Below are 11,584 nucleotides of genomic sequence, written 5' to 3' on the forward strand. Positions count from 1 at the left end.
GGTTAACCTTAATTAAAATGTGCGTTCTTCATGTCTGCTATAATATTGGTTTATTTTGTGAATAAATACCCTATACTCTTCTAATGCAATATTTGTGAACAATTACCAAATATTAAACAGAGTTACAATTCAGTTATGATCCTGGAATATTAACAACATGACATATTTGCCGTATTTTGGTTTTCAGTGTCCTCCAAGTCTGCATATTCCAGGTCTTTATCATTTCAAACTACTGTGAGCCTGACCTCATCACAGAATAGAATCTATCTCAATAGAGGTAAGGAAAAGGAGAAGAGAAAAGTAAGATTTGTGCATTTTAAACTTTGTTTGAATTGATGTAATGTACTCAAATGATTGAAGCGCAGAGTACAGTATGTCTCTCTTGAATCAGACTCTGGATGTAGGATATTGCTTATCTTCATTCTTGTCATGCATAGCTCTCTTTCCCCTCCTCCACTCACTATGTTCTTTTGTGTGACAGTTGTGGCCCTTTCAAGTACATTTTCTTATCCATATTATATGTTATTCTAGCTCTTTTATTTAGGATTTTTCACACATCCTTCACATCTCCTTTACTGTCTCCAGTCAATAAGCACTAAGACCTAAATACTCCTTTGCGCTTCATGGCAATTCCCTTATCACATGCATTTTCTGTTGCCTCAAGGCAGATCTGTACAATTTTTGTTATTGAAATCTGGGTTTTTTTCCTCCCAAGCAGATGGAGAATGTGTAAATGTGTCTAAAGACTGAGAATACCATTAACTTGTTTCTTACAGAGCCCTGGGAACCACAATGTCTCTCTAGCTCCTTTTAAACCGAGATGAAAAAAATAGGAATAACAACACCACAATACAAGCAAAGCAACTTTAGCACATTATTGTGTCTTCCTTATGGCTCTGACTTCAGAAAAAAAGATGCACTTCTGCTACTGTGCATCAATCTTTTGCTCTTTGCAAGAGAACACAATCCCAAGACATACATGGGCTGGATTTACATTATTCCATTAAGTATTGATTGTAATGCTTGAAGCCTTTATTGTTGCTATTTATCAGAGCTTTTTGCACTGAGCTGGGTAGAAAGTAACACTGCCCAGCTATTGCTTATTGTGCACTTCACAGCCAATCGGGCATAAAGGGGTCAAAATGATAGATTCTATTCATTTTTTCTTAATTCAGAAAATTCAGAAGGGACAGCTTCATTAACTCAATTTGCTCAACAACTGGTGTAAAATGAAGAGCACTAACTTTCTAATTGGCCAGCCAGAATTAGAATTACTTTACAAAGGTTGGATGGTCTTCTCTTACAGCAACTATAGAAAGTGAACTATATAAATTCAATAAATGAAAAAGATTAGGAAATGCTTTTTTGGCAGGAAGACTGGTTAAATCTTATTATTGTTATCAAAGCCCATCTAGACTCCCTGCTTTACTTCAGAGTGGAGTTATAGCTTCAGTAAAACATCAGATTATATTCAATTTTATTTAAAAAAATTAATCAGCAATATTCTAAACAAGTGATTCTATGACTGAATGAAAAACTATAAAGCTATAAAGTACCAAAGAAATATGCTTTGGCCCCTTTATGAGACATTTCATACAAGTTTTCAGCTCTCTTGATACATTTTTCAAAAATGATGACCCAGAGGACTGCAATTTTAGAAGGCAATTGAGTCAATTCATTGTCAGAAACCTGTCAAATTATATATATATATAAAAGGAGACTGAAAAGTGTGACAGGTGAGATCAAAGCCAACAGTGTGGGATCAGCTGGGCCAGAACTTCAGTGGTATAAATCAGCATAGCTCCGTAGAAGTCAAATCTTATTTGCTGAGATTCTGACCCATCTGACTGTATATGGTAATTTTAAACACAGTAGGTACCATTCTCAGCCTGACCATTTGACAGGTCTCATAGTTTGACTGCTGCCTTCATTTTAATTTTGGAATTTTTCAGTTGGTGATCTTTCTTTAATTGCAAACATCATTGAATTAAAAGCTGTGTTGAAATCTACAAGATGTATTATTTGGGAGGTGAAAGATACCCTTCTATCATGCCCCTAAAAGACAGCATAGTTCAGTGTAGGGATTTAAGCAATGCTGATAACAGCAATGAGGTCACCCAATTCACAGTCATGTTATGGATTCTCATGGTTTGATTAAGACTGTTTTGTTCAAAATCAAAGTTTACAGAATTTAGTCCTAGTGCAGAAATTTGCTTCATTTTTTGTAAATAGATCTGAAGATTACTATGCCTAAATAGGAAGTATATCCTTGACAAAGATCTCCGAAATAGATTTTTTTTCATATTGGTGAAATATTTTGCTTTCTTATTTAAAATTTAAATCTTATTTCAAACTTACTTGAGATATTTAAAACATACGTATCTATCTAAATCTGGATGCAAATCTCAACCAAACATATTTGATGACTCCCATTGTATTCAAGTGTAGTCGGATAGGGCCCAGGAATATGGGCTAGAAGTTCCTGGCTTTGTGTAGGTGCATAAGGTGGAAGAGAGTCTGTCTTTGTGCTCCTGTGGAGGAGAGAGGCACAGTCTAACTGGCGAGTGTGGACAGTGCTCCAGGCTAGCACAGCTGACAACAGTGTTCTGAAAGGCTCAGAAAGGACTTGAGAAGAATTTAATGAGATACAGTCCAAAGCGCTGCTTCCTAACTCTACATTGCTCAAAGCAGCTAGCTGGGTGCAAAAGGGAGCACATTCCATACAATGTCAAACAGTGGCAGAGCTGATAGGGCCAGAAGAGCAGTTTTGGCAAAGCCAGCCAGAATTCCTCCAGGGCAGCAGTTCTCAACCTGTGGCCTACAGGCCACTTGCAGCAATCAGCACACAGCTGTGGCCCATGTGACATCCTCAGGGCCTTACAGGTAGTGTATATATATTGTCTGGATGCGGCCCCATAGAGAGCTGCATATGTGGCCCACAATGGTAAATAGGTTGAGAACCACTGCTCCAGGGGCTCCCACTGGCAAAGTCGTTCATCCTTATCCTTTATGGAGGCCCTGGCTAAAAAGCCATTATCTGGCCCTGTTTGTTTACCGTTGTATATAGAACAGGAACAATACATGTTCCAGCCACCCATGGCCTTTTAAGACATTGCTAAAAGGAGAGAGAGTAAAGTGTATACTTTAAACCTCCCAGGAAGTATTATGTTATAGACTCATCTATTCATTTGGTCTGTGTCAACGTTGGCAATTCAGTAGGCTTTCCGTACTCCTAGAGCCAATTCTCTGAGCACTTTGGGATCTTCTCAGTTTGTTATATTACTAACATAATTTCTGTCTCTCTGCATATATTTCATATATACATACAATGAAATTATAATTTATAGTTGGCTGGGGGGAAAAGAATATCAAAGACAAATAATTAATTTGAACAATTTTGATGTATAGAAATGAATATCGGGTATTCAGCATTTAGAAAATCTGATGATAAAGTCCCTACCAGAAGGAGTAATTGCAGGTAGGTGACTGTCTGTCTGTCTTTGGTGAATAATGCTAATTCATAAATCCTTCTAGAGGAGTGAACTGGTTGATAGTCCTCTCCCTCTCTGACACTAGGTCAGAGCCTGTTAGCTAAATACATTTAAACTATGACAGTCAAAAGTAAATCCTAGTCAAGAATTTTTTGCCTCAGCTACAATCAATTGTCTCTAGTTGTGCCCCCTTAATACTCACTTCTTTAAGGAGGGTGGACAGGGAAGGTGAAGAAAACAAGTATGTGTCTTATTTTTAAATTTAAAAAATTAAAAATATTTATTTGGCTGTCCCTGGGTTCAGTTTTGTGTTGGAAACTCAGAACATACCTAACTCGTTACAGCCATTTGGAGACATGACAGTGTGCAGTATGCAGCATTGTGCATTCTTGGACTGGGTTGCCGACAATTGTTTTTGGATGTAGAAACTTCTTTGAATAGATGATGAAAATGTAATATCTCTCTGTTGATGGATTTTTATGAGTATGTGGGTAAGAGAATCATTCAGTTTGCTGAATGTAATTCCAGCTCAACTCATTCACCATGTTGCATTTGGGATGCCTTTAAGGCATCTGCTTATGGAAGGGCGATAGGATGTGCTGCTGGAATAGGAAATGGAACTTGAATAAAAGTGGATGGCCTTTTAAAGCAGCATAAACTGGCATTCAGCCTGGGTTTGTATTGAAATTATCTGAAATAACTTATGAGATGCTGTCCAGTAAATAGAGTTTATCATCTAAGGAGCCACAAGGAAAAAATCATTTAAAAAACTATTGTAAGAATAAAGTGGATGTGAGGCTATAAATCTGGAACTGATAGGGCTGTCTTTATAAAATTCATCATCTCAGGCTTAGTGAATTATGATGGCATTGGTTATTGGATGGACCCATATTGTCAACTGAGGTTCTAAAATTGTTTCTTTACTAAACAAAGACAAAGCCAATTCTCTCTCTCTCTTTTTTTTTAAGGCATCACTTCTGCTGCTGCTACTTGTGAAATCTTTTCTTTTCATCAAGAGAAACAGCCATTATCCCTGTAAGTGTTTAATGGTGGCCACCTTTACAGCTCTTTCCCTTGTTTACTATCACCATGGAACCACTGGATTAATATGCCCTTATATGTATTATGTTGCTTTGTATTTCAAGTGGCCACCCTCTGAGAGAAATTAAAAGTTTGGGGGTTAGCTTTCAGTAACAATGTACATATATAAATAGCGTCAAATGAGCAGTAGAAAGGGAAGAAGAAATGAGGTGGGATGAAGACCAATCATTCAGGAAAAGAGTGGTAAGTTAGCGGAAAAGGTTAAAGAGAACCAAAGTAGAGCATCTGTGGCTACATCAATGCTCTGAACTAGGGGTGTGATTCCCCAGCTTGCATAGACATACTCCTCCTAACTCTCATCTGAACTAGCATGCTAAAAATAGTAGAGTAGCTGCCCTGGCATGAGCAGTGGCTGTACATGCTAGCCTCCCCAAATACATATCCACGGCGATCAGGCAGGTTTCTATTTGGGTTGCCCAGCCCATGCTGCTACCCATGCAACCGTAGCTACAGTACTATTCTTAGCATGCTAGCTTAATGAGAGTTAGCATGAGTATGTCTACACTAGGGGTAGGCAACCTATGGCACGCGAGCTGATTTTCAGTGGCACTCACACAGCCCGGGTCCTGGCCACCAGTCCGGGGGGCTCTGCATTTTCATTTAATTTTAAATGAAGCTTCTTAAACATTTTAAAAACCTTATTTTTGCAAGTTTTGCAAATATTGTTTTTTAATTGAAAGGGGTGTGTAAACCCCCAAAATGGAAAAAGGAAACAGACATGTTTAGCATATGTATGCATGTGTTTACTATGTATTAGTCCAAACAGTGGACCTGTCTCCATCAGAACTTCAGTTTCTAAGTGCTTGATACAAGGTTCACTATCGAGATAAGGACCCACTGTGAAACTTGAATCCCCATCCTGAAACTCATTGGGTGAAATTCTGGACCTAACTGAAGTCAATGACAAAACTGTATTGACTTCAGTGGAGGCAGGTTTGGTTCTATTTCTGATGTCCGAATGTAAGAAGACCTACTTTTTAAATAGGTTGTAGATGCTAAAATAAGTGGAATGTACTTAGTGCATCCAGTATACCTCTGGCTTTCTAATTTACACCTCAGAGGTATGAACAAGAAGGAAGTGAGAGAGAATCTTACACTGCTTTTACTTTATCTCCACAACAAACTGTGGTGATCTGAAAATGGGGCATCTGCTTACTAGCTGAATAATACAAAGTACAGTGAAATGTATAAGAACCAGATATTTTAAACTGCATGGGTGTGCTATTTCTTGCTCGTTTGCAAAACTCACTAGATACCAGTAGTTTAGGGAGGTGTGAAAGCAAGAGAAAGGGAAATTACAGAGGAGAAAATACACAGCATCATTAAGTACCTCTTTCCATCTTCTGGCAGCTCTTCTTTTAATTCTTTTCCTTCTAATGTTTTCTTAATTCACTCCTTTATTTTCTGGCAGCCGTGCTAAATGTTGAAGAGACAATACTTGTTCTAATCTCACTGAGTCATGTTCGGGTAATTAATTCAAGCTCCAAACATTTTGATGTGGATTTCTACAGTTAATTGCAAGGTTGGGTAACCAACCCACCAGTGCTACTAGGAAGCAGCTGGAGGCATGTAATTCAGTTTTGATCCATCTCAAATGTATAAGCTCTACTTTGGTCCTACAAATGCTATAAAATGTTTTATATAATTAATTCATATTAACATTTTAAAAATATACATTAGAACATAAGAATGGCCATATTGGGTCAGACCAGTGGTCCATCTAGTTCTGTATCCTGTCTTCAGACAGTGGCTGGTGCCATATGATTCAGAAGGAGTGAACAGAATACAGCAATTTATTCAATAATCCATCTCCTGTTGCCCAGTTCCAGCTTCTAACAGTCAAACATCATAAAGTATTTTACTCAACACTTAAGAATATGTCCATTTAATACAGATAATAATTTAGAGCCCAATCTTACTTTTCTTTTGCACACAGTGGAATGGATTGAGGGAATCAGGACTGAGCCATGAAGTTGATTTTTTCTGATATATAACTAAATGTTGAAGAGCAGCATGCTGCTTATCATATTCACATAGGGATTCTTGACTAAACTATTTTACCCTCTATGTGCATGGACTTACACTGTGCAGACCTCAGAGCACAAGGCCCTGCACTGTTTTAAGATGGCCAGGGCTTTGTCGATTTCCCAGATCAGTTAGGGCCTGCTTGTGCCATTATTGCTCATGGTGAGTAGTACCTTTCTTTGTGTAGTTCCAGCATGGGTAAGGGTGGCAAGAATCAAGGCATTAGAGAACAGAAGTGTAGCATAAACAACTCCTCCAAAAATAAAACAAGTTATCAATATTGCAGATTCTTATACAATCACTTCAGAAAGAATAACATCCTAATATGAAGTAATTAAAAATTATGTAAGATACAGACCCTCAATCAAAACATATACTATCACTTTCCTTGGCTGATTTTTCCCTCCTTTTTCTTTTCTTAAATTCCATTTATTTTTTCATGTTAATCCTCATCAAACACTTTACAGTGACAGTAAGATGAAGGATATCTCTTTATAGCACCAGGTACAGAGGCCTACAGAAAGGAGGAATGTACTGAGAGGGGATAGAACATAAACTAAGAGAGCTAAAAAACCAGTAAAAATGAAGATGAAACTTCTGATGGGAATGGTGCAGTGGTTGAAGATTAATGGCAGTCATATGATAAAGTAAATAGGAGGTGAATAGGAAGGTTTCATGGTAAGGTTTCGAGAAGGAAGTCAATTGGTGACTATGACTGATGAGGTCAGAGAACGTTGGATGGGGCATCTGAACAGACGTAGTGACACCCAACTGCAGATAGTCAGTGGGAGAGGGAAGAGTGTACTAATTTTATGCTTTCTCGTTGGAAAACTGAAATGTGAATTATACATGTGCAGAGACACTCTTCAACTAACTTCATTAACACCAAGCAAGAAGCAGAATGCACACCAACATTTGATGTACATACTGTAAAAGGATGAGTAGCAGAGCTTCCCCTTAAGGTGTTTATGTAGCATTGGGGAACTTTTTTACTCATTCCAAAACATATAGAGGGAAGAGGTCAAGGCTGGAAAAATGACCAGCAGAATAAGTGGCCGCAGCAGCAAGCAGCAAATCAGACTGTTTAAATAGGAAGGTAATGTATATTGGATTCAGAAATGGAGAGAAGCTCACTGGAGGTGACAAATTATGGGAGAATATGGACAGATTTCCTGTATTACAGTTCCCTGAAAATTTAACCAAATGTTTTCATCCTCCCGCTCCCCACCCCAAGTGCAGAGATAAACATAGCAGAACTCGGGAAGTTTCACATAGCAACAAGGCAGGCAATGGAGAAGCCACTTTAAGAAATTCTGCTTCCTGTGTACCTTGTGGCTGGTTCTGTAGCAGTGTGAACCAGGGACTTGCGGAACACGAAAAAGTGTGGCTAATGGGACAATTTAAGAGGAGAATGGGGAAATTATATCTATTTGTAGTGGCTGTACTGTTGATCTGTGGTCTTGGGTTGAAGGTACTTTTCTCCCAGAGAGTTCTCTTGAACAAAGCCCATTTATTCAGATTTTGTTCAAGTCCCTTCAGATAATAGGCATCTAGGCAGAAGACCATAAAAGAGGGAACTGCGAAGTTAAAACAAGATGGGATTAAGGATTCAGCAGAGACAGGATCAAGGCAAGGATGAATTCTGGCCATGTTCCAGAGGTGGGAATAGGCAGATTTACAGAGAGGAGTGACATACAGTCAAAATACAAGGGAAAAGTAGCTCAGGGTCAAACTAAATTAAGTGTTTAAACGTGCTGCTTTCCTTTTGTTCTGGGATCAGAGTTATTCCTTCCAGCCAACTGGTCTCACTTTAAGATAAAACCAAACACCTTCCTTCCCCCTAAAACAGCATAAGTTAAAAGAAAACATATGTGCTGCTGCCTTTCTTCCTCAGACTGATCTAAAAACAATGCAGTTTTATTTATAAAATCTTGGGAGAAGACAGAGATAGGAAGAAATGCTTCTGTTTTTATTCTGTTGGGGGTGTTTAGTTGAATGTTTTCCTCGTCTTGGAAGATACTTATTTATAATTAATTCTATGTAAAAACTGGACAAGGGCAGCACAGTAGGATATAGTATGATATTTTTAAAATTTTTTCTGATTGAGAGATAACTCATTTAAATTACCTTTCTAATCCGCACACTCTGTCTCCTCTCTCTAGGCACACCAAGGAAATCATATACAGAACACACAATGATCTCATACTGAACGCTATGTTATCTCATTTCAGCAATGGAGGGATTAGATCTGTTAGTTCCCATGCTGACAGTGCACTGGCTGGCTCAGTGTCGTATGTTTCTCAGCAGCTTTCTGGCTTGCTTTTTATCTTAAGACGAATGGGCAAATGGCAGTGAGCTTTCAAGCTTTCTGAAGTAGGCCTGCAGGATCTTCACCAGTTGCTGGATGGTTTATTCTACTTATGCTCTGAAAGTTATATTTATGCTTTTGTTTTGATAACTACATTTACAGGAGAGGCTATGGGAAAACATTCTTAATTTTTATACAACTGCTCCCTTAAAACCATAAAGAAACAACTGGCAAAATGCAGAATGTAGTGTTTATGCAGACTGTGGTTTTGGTCTGAATTTGCCTATTTGCATGTGTGTAAAAGCCTTACATATTTGGAGGAATCTTTCAAAATTTCCATGAAACAGTGTACACTATTTTTCCCTGTTAGTATGACAGCAAAACATTGGCTTCAAATTTTCACATTTCTTTTTATCATCAAGGTGGGCTGGTTACGATTAATCGAATCAGGGAGATGGTTTTATTCCTAACTCTGTGATCAGGATTGTTTGTCACATGGTCAGGAGTGTGTGCAGAAGCCATTGTGACTCATTTTCTTACAAGCAGCGGCCGCTTGTTTTGCAGCACTCTTCTAGCCGATCACAAAATGTTGGCTTTCACCTTTCTGTGCCTGAGTTTCCCCATCATGATAAGTAGGTTAATAGCATTTACTTCACATGTGTATTGTGGGGAGTAATTAGATAATGTTTTTAATGCACTTTGAGATTCTGGTAAGGAAGAGATGCTGCTGCAGCACAAAGTATTTGATTTTTTTCCTTCCTCAGGGCTGGAATAAGACATAGGCCTATAGTGCTTATGCCTGGGACCCCAATTCCTGGAATTACCTGATCAGATCAGAATTTCAGCTTTCACTTTTAACAACTGTCCAGTCTTTTTGATTGCAAAGAAAAGCTTGAAAATGTGATTCAAGTGAAACCTGGGATTACCTGAACCTGCAGGGAGTCTGAAAAATAGCTTTAAGAAGTGCCAATTGCCCCATTCATCTTAACTCGGAAACCTGACACCTCTCCAAGGAGAGGAAGGGTAATGACATGGGGTCATGGTGGCTTTGGGACCATGGTAGGCCCCACAGATTGTCTGATTTTGCCTAAGAAGCCTTTTCTTGAGGTTATTAGCACACAATTCTTTCTGTGCCTAGACCCAAGCTCTGACACTTCCAAGAAGTATGAGATTGGAATTACAAATATTATTTCATATGAACAGTATGGTAATTTATATGGGAATGGAGGTTAGACATCTTGTCTATGTTACAGTTAAGATGGCTGTTAATAGTCACAATTAAAAGGATGAAGAGTCAGAGAAGCAAATATTTATATAAATACTATACATTTATTAGTGTTTACAATGCATGCTGCTCATCTGCTCAGCTTTCATCTGAAATAACAATGTTATGAGGCAATAAATGTGGATGTAGTTTAATAACAGATGTTAAATGACATAATTTATTTAGAAATGTTAATAATTACTGCAGTGGCAGCATATAAAAGTATTGCATCTTATGTTAGATATTTCTTATGTGAAATCCGGCAGAGGGGGTGGGATTGATATCTTTACAAATAAAAAGTCAGCTGAATAAAGTTATGATAGCTCTAGAGAAAGACAAGAAAAAAAGGTTTAGCAATTTTAATGGCAAAGTTAAACAAGATGTAATTGTTTCTTCTCATTTCTTTATTCTGTCAGAGCCCAGTCCTGCATTCCTGTCCAGCAAAAACCTTCCTGAAATTCGCAAAAAGAAAAGGAGTACTTGTGGCACCTTAGAGACTAACAAATTTATTTGAGCATAAGCTTTCGTGAGCTACAGCTCACTTCATCGGATGCAGCTGTAGCTCATGAAAGCTTATGCTCAAATAAATTTGTTAGTCTCTAAGGTGCCACAAGTACTCCTTTTCTTTTTGCGAATACAGACTAACACGGCTGTCACTCTGAAACCTTCCTGAAATTGGAGTCAATGAGAGTTGCTTAGCACCTCTCAGGACTAGGCCCTATTGGTAATGGTATGGAACTATAGTATATAAAGCTCTTGTCATCTGCATAACTTTTAGCATCTCTGTATGTAAATAGACTATATGTAAAAACTCAATTTCTCAGCTGTGCTATTCTGTGGCTTCCATTTTTGCCTCCATAAATGGGTAGTGAATTTCCTAATGACTATTTGTGCCCACATCATTGCTTATTTTCAGGCACAAAATTGAATCATTATAAAAGGAGGCCATCTCTAATAGTCAGGCCCAGGGTCTGTCTTTATCCTTAGCTGAGTACACAATAGAATTGGTGATAAACTGTGAGTGAAATAGTGGTAAAATGTTAGTGATCTAGTGCAGTGTTTCTCAACCTTTCCAGACTACTGTACTCCTTTCAGGAGTCCGATTTGTCTTGTGTACCCCAAGTTTCACTTCACTTAAAATCTACTTGCTTACAAAATCAGACTGCACACTATTGTTGAAAAATTGCTTACATTCTCATTTTGTCTTTATGAAATTTTAGTTTGTTCTAACTTTGCTAATGCTTTTTATGTAGTCTGTTGTAAAATTCGGCAAATATCTAGACAATTTAATATACCCCCAGGAAGACATCTGCGTACCGCCAGAGGTACATGTACCCCTCTTTGAGAACCACTGATCTAGTGTTTCCTGATTTTTCAGACAGTAATGTTGCCTCA

At 38.1% G+C, this 11,584-nt stretch overlaps 1 long non-coding RNA gene across 1 annotated transcript; it reads left to right on the top strand.

Annotated features, from left to right (window-relative positions):
- Positions 1-206: 206 nt before the first annotated feature.
- LOC311521163 lies at positions 207-4,520 on the top strand. Its single transcript, XR_014711819.1, has 3 exons — positions 207-277; positions 3,409-3,478; positions 4,460-4,520. It is a non-coding gene; the product is annotated as an uncharacterized lncRNA (long non-coding RNA).
- Positions 4,521-11,584: the final 7,064 nt, after the last annotated feature.

Source organism: Lepidochelys olivacea (genome assembly GCF_965140295.1).
Source record: "Lepidochelys olivacea isolate rLepOli2 genome assembly, chromosome: 5".
Lineage (NCBI taxonomy): Eukaryota > Metazoa > Chordata > Testudines > Cheloniidae > Lepidochelys > Lepidochelys olivacea.